Genomic DNA, 20,400 nt, shown 5'->3' with positions numbered 1-20,400 from the left:
TAAAGAAAGGTCACCACTGTTAAAACAGCATTGCCTTTAAAAGAAAGTTTCATCACTGTCGTGGGTTTCAAGTTAAATTCTGAATTTCAATACTAAGTGGCATGATATGGGTCAATGTAAAATGCACTCACACACACACATACACACACACAAATACACACACTCATACAAATATACACATAAATATACACACACAAATACACCCACACAAATACACACACACAAATACACACACACAAATATATATACACACACAAATACACACACACACACACACACACGGTGGGGGAGGGAGAGAGAGATACAAAACATATATGAATTATAACAAGAAAACTCTGCCCTTAGGTACAAATGAGTAAAGGAGAGTCAGTCATATATCCCCAATCATTTGAACTAAGTGTCATTGTCATATTAATAAACCATACGCTTTGGTATACAAAAAGAACTTGAGGCTAGAATACTGTGCGGTGTGGCTGGCAAACTCAATGTTCCTTTTCACCAGACAGCTCTGACATTTTTCTCACCCAAACCTGCTTACTTTCTCATCTTTTTTTCCCCTCAACTATAAAATTTAATGCAATCCTCAGAGCCAGATTTGCTGACTTCAGAACTGACTGTGCCACTCCCTTATTAAAAAATTCAGGCAGCAATTCACGAACAGCCTCAGAATCCAAATCAGAGCCTCACACAGTTCCTTGGGCTGTGACTTTCTTGTCACACATCCCACCTATCCATTCTGCTCCATATTTTTATGTAAAATTGAACTTTCTGAAACACGTTTTTTTCCGTTCTTAACTCTCAGCAGTTTTTTCAAAACACACACACACACACACACACACACACACACACACACACACACACACCCCAAAACTACAACACTTGTGATTATTTTTCATGGAGTTCTAGAAAATGTAAGCTGAATAAGAAATGCGAAACTTTTGAATTATTTATTATTATGGACCTATCTACTAAACTTTAAGCTACTTAGAAGTTGATGTAAGTACCTGATTAGGAACATTAGACACTTACTCAGTCTTTAGGCTTTATCTAAATTTGAAAGGCCATAACTTGTGGTGGACGCCATTTTTCTCAGCTTCATTGAGTAGATTTGGATCAGAAGTAGAGCTAAATTTTAAAGACCAGTTTTCTTGAAATGTGCTTCTTAATTTATGTCAGCATTTACAGCGGAGCATTAGCACCTTGCCCTAAAACTGTTATCAGCTTGTGGCCTTTTCTTTCTCATTTCCTTCTTTGCAACTCTTTACTAGGTAGAAGGCTTGGCGCTTGCAGGGCACCAACCACGTGCCCCTTGACCCATAGTCTAAAACCATGAAAGGACAAGAGGAAGTGTACCATCACGCAGTTGGAACTTTGGTACCTTGTCAGTTTTAAGCGATCAATAGAACGGAAGAACATGTCAGTGGGTATGGAATGAAGCAAAAGAGACTCAGACAAAAGTTATGACGTAGAAACCAAACAAAATGGCCGTTATGCTGAGTGGGACCCTGGTATCAAGGTTCAGTAGGGTTACAAGTAGTGGGAAGACAGGCGGAAGTAACATCAGGCTTTGGTGAGAATTGAGGACGTTTGTGGTTCTCTCCGAATGAGTGAATAAGTGGAAGGGACGGGATTTTGGCATGACTTGAGGAAGCTAAATCAGCAATGGCAAACAGTTTACAGTTTCTTCTGGTCTGATGCTGGAGTAAAGGAAGGAGAGGGTGTGGTAACTACAAGGGATGCTAAGACCAAAGGAAGACATTTAAGAAAGTGAGGCTTCTCTAGAGAGAGGTACTTGTAAGGAAATGGGAGGAGAAGAGACACACATTACCTACATAGCTACTTAGAGGTAGAGGAGGGTCTTCTGAAGAAAATGAGAATATCTCCCTCTTCCAAGAGGGAGGAGAGAAGCTAAATTACAATGGGTAAATTGGATCACGTATCTACTTCAAGGGCTCATTGATCCTCAGGCTGTAGGAGGCAAGATGGCTACCATATCCCCAACAAGAATACCACACATATGCATGTAGCATTTGCTTTGAGGAGGAACAGGACAGAACAGGGAGCTGAGGAGAGGCAAATGGTGGCATTCCCTAGAAGCAGGACAGTGCCGCACTAAGACCTAAAGTCATAACTCTGATGGACACCATCTTTCTCAGCCTCATTGAGTAGATTTGGATCAGAAGTAGAGCTTAATCAGTTTACGAATAGTAGGATGCTCACCCAGAAGTACAGCAAGAAGGCAATGGGACAAAACACAAACACACTAGAGGAGCAAGGCAAAGGACATGATAAGCAGAGACTCGGTGCTCAAGGCTTACTCTGTGTTTCCCTGCTTTAGTCTCAGAGGTATAGGTAGAATGACTTAATTCATTCCAAGGCAGCTTTAAAAGAAAGCAAGTGTTTAGACAGGAATCAACTTTTCAGCCTTTCTTACTTTCTTTCCTTTCTTTCTTTCTTTCTTTCTTTCTTTCTTTCTTTCTTTCTTTCTTTCTTTCTTTCTTCCTTCCTTCCTTCCTTCCTTCCTTCCTTTCCTTTCTTCCTTCCTTCCTTCCTTTCTTTCTTCCTTCCTTCCTTCCTTCCTTTCTTTCTTTCTTTCTTTCCTTTCTTCCTTCCTTCCTTCCTTCCTTCCTTTCTTTCTTTCTTTCTTTCTCTCTTTCTTTCTTTCTTTCTTTTTCTTTGTCCTTCATTCCTTCCTTTCTTCCTTCCTTTTTCTTTATTTTTTTTCTAGATTCTTCCTTGTGTAAGGCAACACCGGTGAAGCAAACCAAGAGTCTCTGGCTTCGTTTTCCTGAGCTTTTATAGTAAATGAATTCTCAGAAAGTTCAGACTTTGAATAGGGTTTTAACCAGAGGATCTTCAACCCTCTATCATTTCTCATTGTATTCAGTCGGTGTGGGATAAAGAGGGCTGACCTCTGGGGAGAGATATGGGTGCTCCTTGAGTTTCTGTTCTGTTGTCCTCTGAAGTCAAACCTTTAATTTGTTGCCATTGAAATTTGCTGGTCTGCCTTTGAGTATAAAAAGACTTTCCCTTAATATGTTCTGTGGGATGTGACACAGTGTGGGGGATGCTGAAGTCACTGGTCCTCTTCTGCCATCAGCCACTTAAATCCAAATACACCACTTTCATCTCCGAGCTTCAGTGAAATATGCATAAAAATACCTGTTTTTCCTCCAAATTCAGATTGAGATTTCCAGCCATGTAGAAAAAAAATTAGATCTGGTAATCATATAATCACAGGTGGACAACCCGAGTGTTCTTTCTACTTTCTGTCTTTTTCTTTCTCCGCCTTCTACCCAATCCCTTCTTCCTTCTCCCCCCTCCCCCCTCCCCACTGAATGACGTCTGATTATTCCGGAGACAACTATTGTTAGTAAAGTCAGACATGCTTCCTTGCCCATCACTCTAGTACCCTTCATAGATATTACTGCTGATGTAGAAGTTGCTCCATTGTGTTCCCAATCCATTCGCTTGTTCAGCCAGTCAACTAGTATTTATCGAGAGCCTGCTATGGTGTAAATACCCTTCTAGGTTTGGCAGCTATTTATGAACTTAAATGATGCTCTAATAGCTTTTTTTAATCCCAAGGTACTGGTGTTTTGCTTTTCAATTTGACTTAGCAGCTAGACTACACTGACCTGAAGAAGAGGGTCATGGGTCATTATCTAAATCCCTACCATCTACTATAGTGGCAGATATAGAATAAGTAGTCAGTAAAGCTTTTTGAATAAGTTCATTGGAAGCTAGAAATTTTTTACTATATATGTATACTTATTGCCACTCCAAGATTTACAATAAAGGACACATATTTGGGGGATGAGCTCCTGTAACTCTCCATAGTGTTCAATATAAAGAAATTTATTTAGCTACATCTGTCTTTTTTCCATGACGTAATAAATGAAAGCGACTTCATAATTCTGGAACAAATTTCTAGTTAAACTTTCAGCAGAAGCATTTTCTGAATGTGCCAGTAATTAACGAAGGGGTTATGAAATTCTGGTTATAAGAAATGAGATGCACATGAAGGCTACAGAGGAAAGATCTTCCTCCGTGTTCATAGTTGCCATCTGCGGAGTGATTTCCGTGAGTCACTCATTTGTTTTGTAATTGAGAAAGGCATAAAATGAAATGAGCATCCACAGGTAAAAATGAATGACCATGCTCTGTTACCTTAGAAGAAAATTTCTGTGGTCATTAAAAAAGCTTGGTACATCGTCTATCTATAATACAATATTCTTCAAAGACCTGATTCGACTGTTTCCCCCAATGCACAGTTAGCTGTCTAAAAGGACCATTTTCACCAAAATGGCTGTTGCTTGAATTCCTCCGTTAGAATCTCCAGAATCTCCTTAATCTTTCTTCACACTGTGAGGTCCTTGCTGCAGGGGAATAGGTGAGATCAATATTAATCAGGAATGGTCACTCTTTGTGACACCTACCAGTACCACAGTTGAATAAGAGTTAGCTAAGCTGCTGCAGTGAAATGGAGGAAAAAATATTTAAAATTTTAATTTGTCACAGGTCTATTACGTCATTTCCGTAAGCCAAGTGTGCAGGTTTTTATAAAAATACCATTTATACAGCATTTTCTATTTTATCATTTGAATTTGGGGGAAGTTCTCTTTCCATGAGGGTAGATATAAATTATTCAGAAAACTTTCTGCCCTGCTGCCTCTCACACCACGTTATAAGTCCCTAAGAAAGATTGCATGGGTTAGAGAAAAGAATATAGGGCTTGCAGAGTGTCGCCATAGGTTAGTCATGCATTTGAAAATCATTTCCTATTACTGAAACTCAGCCTGACCATGTGTTGTTTAAACAACAGAATTTTCTAGTTAACGAAACTGAAAAGAAGTTTTTATAAAGGTACCTAAAGAGTGCTAATTAATAGTAGCAATTTCATGTCCATTTTCTATTTGAGGAAAGTCTATTTTAATTGTGCCATTATGTTCTTGTGTATGCTTTCTAATCCCAAATTAAAATCTCAATGCAAATTCATTAAAATATATAGGATTTGAATTCTATATTGTTTTTCATTATATTAGCCAAGATGTAATGCCTTTCTTACTATGCCTTAATTGTCTCCTGTAGGAGCGGGTGCTATTTAGAAGATCAAATGAAGTAACTAATTACAATAAGATTAAAAGCAGAGTTAATTAATTTGGGAACAGGGGTGTTTATTTGGGAATTGAAAAACTTACAATGCAGAGGTTCTCAACCTATGCGTTATGACCCCTTTGAGGGTTGAATGACCTTTTTACAGAGGTCCCCTAAGACCATTGGAAAACATAGGCACTTAAATTACAATTCACAACAGTATCAAAGTTACAGTTATGAAGTAATAACACAAAATTTGATAATTGGGGATCACCACAACACGAGGAACTGTGTTAGAGGGTCCCAGTGTTAGGAAGGTTGAGAAGCACTGTTCTCTAGGGTGTGACATATATAAATAACTGAGTCCATGATGGGTGCCTAGCTTAACCAGATCATTCCTTTAGGCTTAACCCCCTACTATTTATGTATTTTAATGTAATATTAGCTATTAGAACACTTTGTCTAAATCAACAAGATGATATTCAGCACACCCTAACCCCTTATTTAGATTAATAAGGACGGATTTTCTCAGCAAAGACTATGAGGAACCTAGCTTGTTTATAAGTAGTAAGTAAAAGAACTTGATAGGTGGTATCAAGCAAAGAGTCAGGAGAGATCACACTTGATTTAAACCTCTGAGCAGCTGATCTAACGGCCAAATAATATACCTCGTTTCTAAAGTAACCATGAAAGACAAGAATTAATCAGTAACTGTTTTTAAAAAATGGTGGATTTTTAACTTAAGACCAATCCTCTTGTACAGTCTTGTAGTCTTCTGGTTACAAGAGTTAGTCTGTAAACAAGATTTCTAAGAGAAGTGGGTACCAACGTCATCTTTGCTAAAGGTAATTAAGTCGAAGCCCAAAGGATAAAGTCAAGGCTATGTCCAGATAGAGAGTGGGTCTAGTGTGCCTGAGAATCTCCAAGTTTCTAAGGTCATTTTTGACCTATAATGTATAATTTCTCAAAAATCAGAAAACATAATTAAGTCATTGATTGATTTTGTATATATGGATGTGTTAGCCTGTGTTTGCTTGCATGTATGTCCTTGTAGACTCCAAAGGACAATTTCCACCTTACATCTACTACATTTTTGTTTGTTTCTTTGAGATAGCATCTCTAACTAGCTTAGAATATGTCAAGCAGGCTAGACTGACTGACCAGTGAGCTCCCAGGGTCTGCCTGTCTCTGCTCGCCTACCTCTTGGGATTTCAGGCAAGTGTTATCACACTCAACCCCTTACCTGGGCTATGGTTTTCAATCTTGGCTCTTCATTTTTGTATAACAAACATTTAACTGACTGATCCACCTTTCCAGCTCCCAGAGCCAAGAACTTTCTACATGACAATACGCCTCTAGGCAATAACGCTTCACGTTTGGCAATTTTAAAATTATTTCTCTGTCCAATAAATTTTTATAGAAAACTGAAATGAAGCTTTTTATTATTTATCAGCATTGTTCGTGAAAATGGTGTACAATATGTGGATTTCACTTTTTTTTTTCAATTTTAAATGGTGACCCTTAGAGATTTAACTGTCTAAATCCATTTTCTTGTCAGGATTAGAAATGACAGGTTATTCTAATGCCTCAGTATTAATTTTTATGGCATATCTGTGTATTTCATCAGCAAACCCTTCACTGAATTTTCTGGATTTCGATTAGTTTGTCCTAAACTCTTGGCAAGCTAAATTTCTCTAATAGTCTTCAATTCATTGCATTAAATGCCTGTTCAGCCTTGGATGATATATTGATTTTTTTTCTCAGCAAAGTGACAAATACCATTTTCATGACCATAATAGAGATTGATTATATTTTATGGAACATACACAGTGAGAGAGCTGATCTCAGTGCGACAAACAAGGGCCTTCCAAAAATGAAGTGAACTATAAATTAATAATGAAGCTAATGGATTCTTCTGTTGATGATGAGATAGAAATAGTATTACTAGGGAAAAATGAAACATTTTTTAGCAGTGCAAGCTCTGTAGAACTAGATGGATTTCAATACTTTGGGAGTTTCTGCTTCTATCAAAACTTTTAAGCAAGCAAATAATCACAGCTTTCAAAACTCAGGCTCTGACGCGGTCCCTCAACCTCCTTGAGCATGCTTAAGTTAGAGCAAAAGTAAAGCAAGATCAATGGAAAGACAATTTGAACTATTACAAGCCTATGGGGGAATAGTTAATATTTCTGATGTGATTTATGCAGTTTATATTTAAAATTCAACTGGTTCCATTTTCGTTTAGTTTTTTCATAATTAGGGTAGCGCTTGACCAGGCAATAATACATTTTTATTATTCTTCCTTGCTGCTCAGTGATCATTCATTGAACACCTAAGGATACTGCTTATAGCATAAAAATGCATACTTTGTCAGTCTTAAATTATGAAGACCACGTGGGAAATGAAGAGACACTAGAAGCACGTTGATTGGGTCGTTGAACTAAACACTGGTGGAGGAAGAAACATGGTTAGAAGATATCACATCCCTTTTTTTTTCTCTAAGAAAAAAGAAAAGGGGAGGAAAGACAGATAGAAGCACAGAAAGAAGTCAGTCTATGCCTTCCCAGAATGGTACCTATTTATCTATCTCCTGTGTTTATCAACTAACATTGTACCCAGTATTGTGTACAGTGACACAAGTCTCCAAATAGCTGCTAAGTGAACACCCACCTTCCTGACTGAACTAGATAAAAGTTCTAGAAAAACAACTACAGGCTTACAGAATAGACAGATAACAGAAAGCTCTCATAAAAGTAAACATGGGAGACAACTTACCAGTACAGAAGTAAGGAAAGAAACACACCAGGACACACAGACTATTACAATCCATTTGATAATAATCTCAAATTCTGGGGGGGGGGAGTCTGTGAAACTATATGCACAATAAAGCCTTGATTTGAAAGAGTCAAGTAGATTGAAACATGACATCTGACTTTAAGGCAAACAAGGGTGGGTTCCCATGCACATCTGTGGGTGAGTTTTAAGTTCTCAGAAAATCCTCCATCAACAAATCACAGAGCAGCTCATGTGTCCTGAGCTTCTGATAAGGGGCTATGGGATGCTGCCTGTTTGAGCTCTAATCTTGATTGCTGTATGATATAGAGTGATGAATCCCAGGAGTGGGGTAAGTGGAAGACCATAGGCATCAATGAGGCTGAAAATGATTTAAATATACAAAAAGCATCCAGGGATTCCAAGACTTTTTGAAAGTCCAGTTAAAGAATACGCATTTTTCATAGCTCTATGGCTCAGTCATCCGAATCTAGAGTTGATGGTTTCCATTTATCATGAGTTAAGAGATACCTTTGCTGTGACTTCTCATTCATTCAGCCTTCTAATTTTCCATGTATGAAAGAATCATTTTATGCAAGAATGCAATGAATGAAGAGCACTTGCTCAAGCATGCCCACATTTTAAAACACAACTTTAAAAGTAATTTATGTTGGGGCAGTGGGTATATTGTGGTCCTATCCTATGAAATCCTGCCGTCCTAGTTTTATTATCAGTGTTTCCTGATGAGACCTGGTGAAAATCTTCCTTGTCTTGAACAACCATTGAGAGGTGTGTATGTAACAGTTGTGCTATCAAATTAAAAGATGTTAAAGTTTGATCTAATTTATGTCATAACTACTTGATAATTTAGCTTTTGCTTCATGTTTCTTAGCATTGAAGTTAAAGTAAACTCTGGTTAGAGTCAACTACTTGAAAATGTGGGTAAAATTGAAAGTTTCATGGCAGAATTAAATTCTTTATGAAAATATTTAAATTTACCAAAGTCACTTTTCTAACTCTAAAATTTTTTTTTAAATTTAGAGAATACTTTATTAGTTTTTGTAATCAAACCCACGTAGATAAGACCTTACATATTTAATACAGTGTGTTACTCCTGTACAAATGGAAAAAACTTAAGTTCAACATTTCTAGACCAATATGGCTGTTAATTTCTGTACAGTGCCAACTCAACACAGTAAACGGGGATACTTTTTTCCAAAGTTGACAGCACAGCTAAAGTTTCAAAAAATTCAAATTATATATCTGTATATATATATATATTTATATTTATATAAAAAGACCAATAATAGCAGTGTGTTATGCATCAACAGCAGCAACAGCTTTTCCAGGTTCTGCTAACTCTAAAAATTTATAAATTAGTTATGTTTCTTTAAGTATTGCTGCGATGAGTATAGAGAAAGATCTTTCTTGTCCTTGTGGAACTAATTTCAATTGAAACTATGGGAAATCCTTTTCAGAAAGAATTGCTATTAGCTGCTTTCTTGTTTGAGCTATAATATTCCATGAGAAGCAGCTACCTCATCATGTTAAGTCAAGGACTAAGTGGAGGTTACGCTAATTCATCAAGAGGTTACATGACAGAATTTAGTCTAAGAATTCAGGCACCAGATGCAGGTATTTATTTCAAATTCTAGTTCTTGAGAATTGTAAGCACAAAGTCTTTTCCATCAATGAAAAGACTGATAGGCCAATTAAGATAAAAGGCTCTTTGAATGCAGTAGTATATATACCCATTAACTTTTCTAAATGATTTTTAAAGGCTGTAATTGCATTAAAATATGAGGCTTAATTAAGCAGAAGGAACATACTCCCTTATAACCTTGTGACAGGATTGCCTGAAAATTTTAAAGATGTGTGATGAACATTTAATTTATTTTTTTCAAATAGCTATACATTTTTAAACTACTTGAAAGTTAACACGTTTTTGCCTTTTAGATTCCTTTAAATTAAACGAGAACACTTTTTCATTGTTCAGATACTAAAATGATACTGCAGTAGGTAAAGTAGAATGTCTTATTGTTCTATTTTTCATGTCTTCTGTGAGTGGAGGATTTTCTGGAAACTAAAGCTCGGACATCATTGCCTGACTTCTGTGTATGCTAATTGTCTCCCATGTCACATGGATGAGTCCTCTCCGTTCTCTGTCTGTCATGTATTATGTAGCTGTGTAGCTGCTTCTGTAAGGTGGACCATACTCATGGTTGCTGTAGACTATATACAATGGGAATCTCAAGTGACCGTTGACATAATAGATCATGCTAAGCCCCCAAGGCTTGTTCTCGTCCGGAATCTTCACCAGTACTCAATGTTACTCCTTTTCTTATAACAATGTGACCATGTTGTGGACACTTTGCTATTTTTTTTTAAGTGGTCACCCAACCTAACATTTTTTGTGGAATGGTCAGAGTTAACATATATTTTCTGGAAGTGGCAATTGAACTAGAACTAGCAGAAGCAGAATAGAAGATATTCTATTATAAGATGGCTTAATGAAAATATTTTGCCGACATTAGTTGAAAGTTATTCTTGGAAATAATCCAGAGCATTCAACTAAAAAAAATTTGTTGAGATTTTGGCTTATGCTTTTTGGAAAAATTGAAAATATCAGTGTTTACTTTGAGCAAAAATAATTATTGCTACTATATTCTTAAGTGAAAATAAAGAGTTGGGTTTTAATTTTTTGTTCAGTCTCTCTTACAGCTCCTTTAGTTTCAATCTTCCAAAATGCTCAGAGAAATTAAAATAATGTATTCTACAAATGTATTCAAATCTCTAGTCACCATGAATTATCTCCAATGATTTAGTCTCGATGTCTGAAGTGGCTCTGATAACTTCAGAGACTGAGCAGAATGCATGCCAGGTGCTTCCTAAGTCTGCTTTTGGAGAAATAGTTGGAAAGAAAATTTAATTTGCTGATAGAGTAATTGAAGACTCCTTGCACTGAATTTCATGATCTTTTCTATGGGGACCTCTCCCTCTAGTCCCTAGACAAATAGAGTCATCTACTCACACATAGAAGAGTCTAGTCCATTCTGTCTCTATCCCTCCAGCCTTGAAAATGTGACTCTCTTCTCTACCTTGTCTTTGATTACAAAATCTTAAACCTAATCCCACGTCTTCCATGTGACCTTTGTATGTCCACAATGAGCCTACTATCGTAGGTTTCTCGTGTTTTTTTTTTTTTTTTCTTTTTTCACATTGCTGCTTATGATTCTTCTCTAAGTCCTGCACATTGACTTAGGTCACCAACATTCCGTAAACCTGGTTGAAATAGGAATGGAATGGTAATGCCAACAGAAGCCTGCACTTTTAACCCCACTCCAGGGAGGCCATGTTACTCAGCTTCTAACCGGATGTTCCTTATTTTGGTGACTACAACAAAAGCTAATGGCCACCATTTATTCGAGTGTGTTAACTGCATAGTTAAATCACCGGATATTGAGTGCTTGAGAGAGTTAATCAACACCAAAGTTAGAGCTTCTAGATGCTATTTGAAATTCATCTGATAAAACAGTAGTGGTTCCCCCTTGTCTTTCTATCTTGCAAAAGACCTAGCTTGCTTAACTTTTTTAAAAAAGAGTTCAGTTTTCTTCAAAGGAAATTACCTTAATAGAATAATTCATCAGTCGTTGCACGCAAACATTGTATTAAGGATATGAAGATGAACAGCGTAGGCACAGACCCTTTAATAATTTTAAATTCCTATGCTGTGTTCATTGAGCATAGAGCTAAGTTACACGGTTTGTTTTGCCAGAAGTAGAATTTGGCAATGTATTCATAGCGCATTGGAGGTGTTGTTCATGTGACTGAAAAATAATACTTTTTGAGGTTGCAAAATAAAATTTTATTGACCAGTGTTTGTAAGACTGTCTTCTAAAAAACATTATTCATTTGAGGAAGATGAAGTCCATGAGACAGCTATTTCCCAGTAAACACAGTTCATCACGTATTTCCTCTTTTATTCTGAAAGCACTGGATAAGTCACCTTGGAGAAATGGAAGCAATTTATTAATTTGTCCCTTGCCGGGGATGAAATTGTTTGGGAGAATAAAATGAAGTACACTGGGCATGCTTGCCTTTCTTTAAAGTTAGTATGTCTTCAGGCCACATTAGTAGCCTGTAGGTTGGTTGGGGAGGAGCAGGTGTTAGCCTCCAATGTGTCCTTACAAGGGTCTCAGTGGGCCTTCCCACCCTTGCTTCCGCAGGAGACAGCTCATCTGTTTAACACTTATGTTTTAGTCAACCTTTCTTATTATACACACAGGGCTCCAAGGCTCGGCTGGATTTTGACGCTGGGAATGAATTGATGGGGCTCTTTGATCTTGGCTGTGCGTTGCATCTGTTTTTATCTTTCTTCGTAACACAGTCTTCCAAACTCCAATTCTAGCTGGCATTCCTCAAAGAAAATCCAGAATTACACACACAAAACCTTGCCACTGAAAACTCAGATGTAAACCTCATTCTTTCCCCTTTGTGACATGGTGAGCTTTTTCTTGAAAAAGAAAGAAAAGGGGGGGGATTTAGTTCACTACTCTGGACAAGACTAGAAAATTTGGGAGTATTTAGGTACCAACTGGTATGTATGTATCTCATGGAGTAGGGCCACATGCAAGGAAAATGACTATCATCAGTCTTGCAATTACACAAGTTGGCATAATATCATTAAAGCTGATTAATAAACCACATTGTAGGGGGAAAAACAAACCTTAGAAATTCTACCAAACAATATGAACACCAAAAAAAATATTCCCCCTTTTATGAGAATGAGGAAATCTAGGTCGCAGAGACAATTATTTGAATCAGAACAAATTATACAAAGAAATCAGTTTCAGGATAGGATGCTAAAATATCTCTTTCCCCCAATATATATCTTTAAAATAAACTACGTATGTTCTGGTATGTATGAACTAGGAGTAAAGACATGTTAAGGAATATTGAGAAAAGGATTATTTGTTTTCTTTTGTTTTTCACGTCCTTGAAAGCACAGGGAGTGGTGACTAATTGAACTCTTAAGTTGTCGATTCTTGATGTGAATTACTTTGATATTAATCTAGCATTTTCGAGACCTATATTATTTTTACTTCCAATTCCCATGTATCTTCACTTTCCTTTAAGGATACCATGATCTCGTGATGATAATGTAATGTCAACGCTGTCAGAATAATTCCAGCTGAGCAAAGAATTGATGGCTCCTAAAAGCCAGAGGCCTCTGAGAGTTATGCAAATGTGTCTCAGAGAGGAGAATGCCGATATGCCTGTCCACTCTGTCTGCTCTGTTTAAAGCAGACTTTAGCCCAACATATGTGAACTAAATCTGTGGATAACTCTTAGTGTTCTGTCAGAATATATGTTTTTCTTAGACACACAAAAAGATAAAAACAAAATTTACAAAGGGTTTGACTCACCATCATGGTTACAATATTGTTTTTATAGCATGCATAGCTGTGGTCCACCCTCAGGCTCCTATGCGATATCCAACTCAGAACTTGGATTTCTCAAGGCTATTTTTATTTCTCATATGGAGTCTTAGAATAACTCTGGAGGAAGGAGATGTGAAAGGTTACCCAGTCTTTCTGTAGGCGCAACTGCTCAGAGATAGGCAGAAGATGGCTTTCCCTCTTGTATCTGCTAGGTCTATCTTGCTACTAATTTCAATACAGTCTTATTTATTCAGATAACTAATGGTTCGACTTGAAAGAAAAGACCTAGCCCCCAGTCAAGCATAGAGAAGTGGTTTCGGTGTATTTCACTTAGTTTCCTTCACTTTCTCTTGCTTGGTTTCATAAGTCACACACCATGCTTTTATAATAGTAAAACAAAATGTCCATATTCTAGACTATAAAGATTCTCAGCTAGTTGAACGTCTTAGAGGCTTTATTTGGCCTCTCCCACATAAAATGGGACAAGACAGATTAAAAAACCACCCAATGTTGTGCTTTCTTGTGATAGATGTTCCTGAAAGTGGCTTGACATGATGGCTCTCAGACTATTGATGTAATACTAAGGGGAATTCTAAAGTAGAAAGTCAACTTTTTTACTTTAGAATTTGTATTAAAAGTGATAAACAGTGTCTTACACAGGCCCATGTGGTTATCAATTCTGACCTCCTTCATTCCCAACTTGCTTTACTGAGCTGTGAAATCGACCTCGATCACTCTAAGTCTCTGAAGCTTTGCCTTTATCTCCAGAAAAGGTGCTAGAGCAAACATTTGTATTGAATTTGTTGGTGGAGACATGGTTTCTCCTGAAGGACTGATACTAGAATGTCCTCACATAAACTTCCTGGCTATCCCTTTGGTCTGTGGCTTTCACTCTGTAGTGTCACTCCTTGAACATCTTTTGTAGTCATGTACTTTCAGAGGACCAGGTTCAGGTCTGAGCATTTGCCAAGTGATTGTCCTTTTCAAAACCATAAGCGTGAAGGGCCGGTTAAAACATCGTGGTGGTTGTAGGGAAATGACTCATTTGGGAAAATACCTGAGGCACAGCCATAAGGACTGGAATTCAGATTCCAGCACCCACCCACTTGTCTGGTGGGTGTGAAGGCCTGCCTGTATTCCCAGTGGTCAGAGTTCAAATCCTACCACCCACTCTAATGGTATCAGTATTCCCAGTGCTCAGAAGGCAGAGATGAAGGAATCTTCAAAGCAGACTAGCTGGACACACACACACACACACACACACACACACACACACACACACACACAAATAGATGTCATGAAATCTACTAAATAATTGTAAATAAATAATATGAAGATTATAAACATCAAAATACACTGCTTTTATTAAGCTAAGTATTGCTTTATGGGTACAATTTTCTACAAATATACTTTGAGTCTGTGTTACTCTTGGCTATGTTACTAATATTTTCTTATGGATTTCAGTGGAAGGAATCCTGAAAAGGGAAACAAAATCAAAACACGGAACCAAATTATTTATCCTCTTGTAAGATTTTACCTGAATGTTAGCCCATTACATTTAGAGTATTATTTTTCCCATTCTCTTTTTAAAACAATTACCCTCAAGCAAATCAAGAGAATTAGCTCTTGGCAAAAAAAATAGTCATGGAAGCTTAGCAAATGCTTCTAGAATTATTACAAGCTACGCCATATCCGCTTACAATGGTCTTACTGATTAAACCATTTAGTTTTAGGTAGCTGTGTTAAAACAAAAATACGTGAATATTTGGTTGTGCAAGAAAAACGTGGGGATCATGGGAAAAGGATTGTGTGAATTCCTTATTTTGTTATTGGGTCAAACATGATGAATATAAACTAATACTACATACCTAAAGCACAAGAAAGAAAATAGACCCAGGGTATTTAAAAAAAATAAATCTTCACATGTTTCAAATTCTGTCTTCACTGATAAAAGTGCTTTAAAGATGTCACCTTTTTTCCCCCATGAGGAATTATATAATCATTTGTTTTTCTTTCCTTTGCATCTGACAGGAGTTAACTAACACTGTAAAAAAAACCTAACTAAAAATCGTGCCTTTACTGCACATTTGCACAGAATCTCAGGACTGAAAGTGTCGAAGTTCTGCTCGACAAGGTAAGTGATAAAGGAGAAAAGGCTATTCTTCGGTCGTGCAGGAGTTTGTACTTTAATATTCCTGTGTTTGTTAGCAAGCATGTCATTTTTATTCCCTGCACTGTCCACAGTAGGATAGTTTTGCTATCCGCGGCCACCAGCAGGGATATCTGTCATCATGAAAGAGCTTGGTGGGAATGTCAAATGTCGAATTCCATCCAAAACCACTGAATCAAAATTTATACCATACCAAAAGTCACAGAGTTTCCCGCAATTTAAATTTGAGAGAAACAGGCAAATGGGAGATGCACCAGCAGTGGCTGTGTGAACTGCGTTTGTTTCTTAGATGAAATTTTCATTCACTACAAGGGCACGGGCTTTCTACTGCTGTTTAAAATGAATTGGAATGACAGTGACAGTGCCACCTGTTGATAAGACTACCCATTAGTTACCAAGTACATTCGGGTGCTGGCCGTATCATCTATGATATCTAATCATTCATTGCCTTTGAACTAATGCAGTTTGGCAATTGCCTTTCTTCTGTAAGTTCTGTGGACAGTTTACAATGTGGCAGTCAAGCAATGGGCTACCCTAGGCCATAGCTGCTTAGCAACGCTGGCGCCAGCTATGCCCTAGGCAGTGTAATTGGTGGTTGCACCTTCAGAAATTAAGAAACATCTTTTTTTGAATGGAGAAAAAATGTGACTCTTTATGTGTTCTTAGGAGAGTACCGGCGACCTTGAGATGATATGTGTAATGAGCATACATTGTCGGATTTGCATATTTGGGAAGCCATGGGATACCTTAGGTTTTAGGCACATGGCAAGCGTTGACATCATCATCAGTTCGCACCTTTTCGTGTGTTACATGGCTTCTTTTGCTGCGTTAGAAACCCTAAGCTCTATATTCTTCTGGAATGTAGACATCTTGATGTTTCTCTCTCTCTGACAACAAGCATTTGTATGTTTGTACATGAGAAGCGAGCCCCTTGCTTGATAGGACTCTAAAATTGGGTAGAATGTGGGAATAAATCTTGAGTCTCACTCTGAATTAAATCTTGTCTTGGAAAGAGGAGATGCCAAAGACATGCCAACATTTTGAAATTCAGTACATGTAGAAAACCTACTCAAAAAACAGCAACAACTGAAAAACCCAACCAATGGTATTGAAAGTAGTGTTGAAATGAGGAGTGGAAGCAAGAGGTAGTAAAGCGTGGTTAGGACACAAGTGGACATAGAAGGCTCTATGTCCTCCCTGCTATTACTTAGCCCCACGAAAGTTGTGATGACCATTTAGAGCTGTGTGAAAATGGAAATTTCTAGAACTATTTGTACATATTTGTACAAATATAAACTATTCATTCAAACAAGTACACTTGCTTTACACTTTCTTTACCAAGTATTCGTTACATATGTTACTATTTTTAAAACTGCATATATGTGTGTATACAACTATGATATTGTAAAGTATGCACATTTATGTTTCTACATATCTATACCTAGATATCTATCATTATACCTATATCTGTCCATATCAAAAATTGTTCAGCTGCAAAGTATAGTCTATGGAAAGTAATTCTATTCCAAGACCTTTCCCTATCCAGGCATCCATCGTGAGCAATTCCTGGGATAAGTTTTACAGGTATTACAATATTCTTATTATACAGTAGAATTATACACAACACCTATGGCTTTGTGCCATTCTTTGTTTTAAAATGCATCATAAAAACAACTCAATCTCAGAACTTCTTCATTTATTTTAGTGACCTCATGGCATCATTCTGGTACACCGTTTCGCTTACAAATAGTGCTACCTCTGGGCTCTTTCCCATGCATCCTCAATCATACATGACCATATGTAGATATATAAAATGTATTATATACCATATAATGAAATACCGTATATGCCATATGTTTTGCTGTGCGCGTATGTGTGTGTATTTGTACTCCCAGGGTTTCACATTCAAAGTCCTTATTTGTTTAGACTGAAATGAGTTGAACAACAGCAAATTACTAACCAATTAGCCTAGAAGGCAGAGCAATAATAATTGGCAACATCATTTACTATGCGGTACTTGTAATTACTCCTTTAATTCTTATTCCTTATTGAGGTAGATATTATCACTTCTCTTATTGTTGCTATTCATCAATGGAGAAAGGCAGGCTTTGAGTCCACTCACAAAGCCTAACCATGAAGCCTTTGCTGTTTTTTGCAAAACCTGTGTTGATTCCCAGTGATTGTGTTGCTGTTGTGCTAGGACTAGGGCATTTATTGGACACCTACTGTATGATAAGCAGTTGGCCTGTATTATGGACAGCCTTTGTGGTGTATTACCATATGTTCTTGTTGTCTATAGTCTTAATGAGGTCTAATAACTTTCTCAAAGTCTCGGATGTAATAAATTAAGACCTAAGAATGGAAAGGAGGTGGGACATCAGCCTTCCAGATGAAGACAAGGAGAGGAGGAAATTAATTTATATGCTTAATATTCTGGAAAGCTGAACTTACATATGCATAATACATGTATATATTATATATGTATATAATATATACATATATCTTATGTATGTATAAATACGTGGACCTATTATACATATATGATATTATTGATGTGTATGATGTAATTAAATATACTCAAGCCATCAGAGAGCTAGATAGGAAAAGCTGTCTCAAGAGCCATTATTCTGGTACACCTTTTCTCTTTCAAATAGTGCTACATCTGGGCTCTTTTAGGGCACACCTGCACCAGCATCTGCAGCACAGTCAGGCTTAGTGGCTTGTGTAGCCCCCAAGAGGAGCTGTCTCATCCTAGGAGAGTGACTCATCATTACTGACTGTTTCCACCTCTAAAAACATCCCACATGCATGTGTTGTGTTTATCTAACAACAGTTCGTCATGAGGAGAGGCGCTAGATGGCACCGCTCTGAGTCAGTCTTTGTGGCATGAAGAGCAGAAATTGGCAAGTGTCAAACTAGCCAACGTGATTGCCCAGCAAAGAGGAATATGCGGCTTCGCCAAACGCTGTACGCTCTCCATGTATTGTCCATGGTGTGCTAGCCATGGTTCTGGAAATTCTTATCCACATGGATAAAGGCAGCTTTGTAGCCCTTTAAATGGGACCTGTGTTTTCATTTGTGGCTGAAATTTTGTGTATTTGGAGGCTATCATTAGTGTTTTCACTGTTGAATTTTTCCATTTTGCAAGTTCTACAATCTTGGTCATAGCCACATATGGTGTATTGAGTTGAAAATATCCCTTGTTCTTTGTTGTTTGTTTCAAAATACCTCATTTAACTTGCTTGTGCCCTGTCACAAGCTTCATGTTTCACATCTTCCAGTTCTGTGCCTGTGATGTCAACTATCTATAGATTGAACCATTCAGGGGAAAGGCAGTGAGTGTTATCAGAACTAGAGACATGCAGGTATTTTATATGATACCTCCAGTCTATATTATCTTGAGTGTAATTGAGAATGTAGAGAAGAGTTGCATGAGGTGTATGTGAACACTGACTTGATCGATGTAGCTCTCGAAACCCCCTCCCCCACATGCCACAAATGTTGAGGGAAACTGTGGTCCCTATTAGAAGAGCATTGCTCCTTCTAGGCGTCTCGGTAATCATCATCATCAGAAGTTGTCAGCCCCAAAAGTCAATTTTCTCAGCCTTCCTCATGATCACATCGTGACTACCTATGAGCAAATGCCAAAGTTTGTTTATGATTTTCTTTCTTTGAAGACATGAAATTCATTCCGTTTCCTATAGGTTCTATAGCATATTTTATTCCCTTTGAATTTCCTAAGAGAAAATTCACATCCTCAGTCTGAATCAAGATCTTTTAGACAAATTGTAACTTCTTTAGCTGAAATCATTTCAGGGGAGAATTGTTGAAACAGTTGACTTTTTTTTTTTAAATGCCGTTTTAACTCCCTGTTTTTGGAATTGTCTTTTCATCATTTAAAGTAGACCTTTACATACGTGAGTAATTAATATATGTTCATCAACAAAGGGCCCTAAAGAATGAATCTCTGTATTATTAAGATGATGGACATAGGCTAAGTAGCCACTCTTCATCAACGTACATAACCACTATGTGCTAGGACCTCAAGGAGCTGCCAGAACTATCACAGTGACCCTAATAGGAACAGCACAGTTCCTCACAAAGCATATTGAACGTGATTATCAAATCTTTTCTCCTCGAAACTGAGTCATGACAGACAAACTTCCATCCTCAGACATTTCCAGCATCTTTGTTCTTCTGCTTTTTATGATTCATTTTTTTTTAAGTGCCAGCCTTAAGAGATCAAGGTTGGGTTGGGGATTTAGGTCAGTGGTAGAGCGCTTGCCTAGCAAGCGCAAGGCCCTGGGTTCGGTCCCCAGTTCCAAAAAAAGAAAAAAAAAAAAAAAAGAAAAAAAAAAGAAAAGAAAAAAAAAAGAGATCAAGGTTAAAGTTACATTACTCTCAAGAAGAAACCTGATCACAAAGATGTGAATATATATATCTGAGATCTTTCTAATTCTGGTGGGATTTTGGAGCACCCCCAAATGCTACCCCAAATACATATATCTTACTATTCCCAGTGAATAGCTTTAAGTCATATTAAACTATACATGCCTATTTTCTTAGGTTTTAGGATAAGTAAACCAAATGTGGAGACTTTGAGCCCTGTTGTGCTGATGTCTTCACATGTAAAGAGAATGGGCATCTAGGATTTCATGTCGGAACATAGCTTCCACAGGATTGATCTCAGGCTACCCCATTATAAAGCCGGGTTCCCCAGGTGACACTGCTCTTAGACTCACTCCGAAGGCAGGACGGGGTAGGGAAGGAAAACAGAAGGGCATCTGAAAAGGGAAACACGGATGTATAGTTTTAAATCTATATAAATGTGTTTCATGTTCTTGCCTTAGCTATCGAGGCTGACGTTTGTTCCTCTATTGTAACTTTGCACCTGGATTATTGTCTGAACTCAAAACCCTC

The 20,400-nt window shown here is 37.5% G+C and overlaps 1 protein-coding gene across 1 annotated transcript in view; it reads left to right on the top strand.

Annotated features, from left to right (window-relative positions):
- LOC102548260 (uncharacterized) overlaps positions 1–20,400 on the top strand; it is a 90,878-nt gene that overhangs the window by 38,241 nt on the left and 32,237 nt on the right. The window contains exon 6 of the mRNA XM_087559470.1: positions 15,342–15,444. The gene's annotated coding sequence lies outside the window, so the exon portion shown is untranslated. The remainder of the gene's footprint in view (positions 1–15,341; positions 15,445–20,400) is intronic.

The sequence above is a fragment of the Rattus norvegicus genome, chromosome 7 (genome assembly GCF_021556685.1).
Source record: "Rattus norvegicus strain SHRSP/BbbUtx chromosome 7, alternate assembly SHRSP_T2T, whole genome shotgun sequence".
In the NCBI taxonomy this organism is placed as follows: Eukaryota; Metazoa; Chordata; class Mammalia; order Rodentia; family Muridae; genus Rattus; species Rattus norvegicus.
The sequence above is the reverse complement of the archived record's forward strand: the minus strand, read 5'-3'. Positions and strand labels throughout refer to the sequence as shown.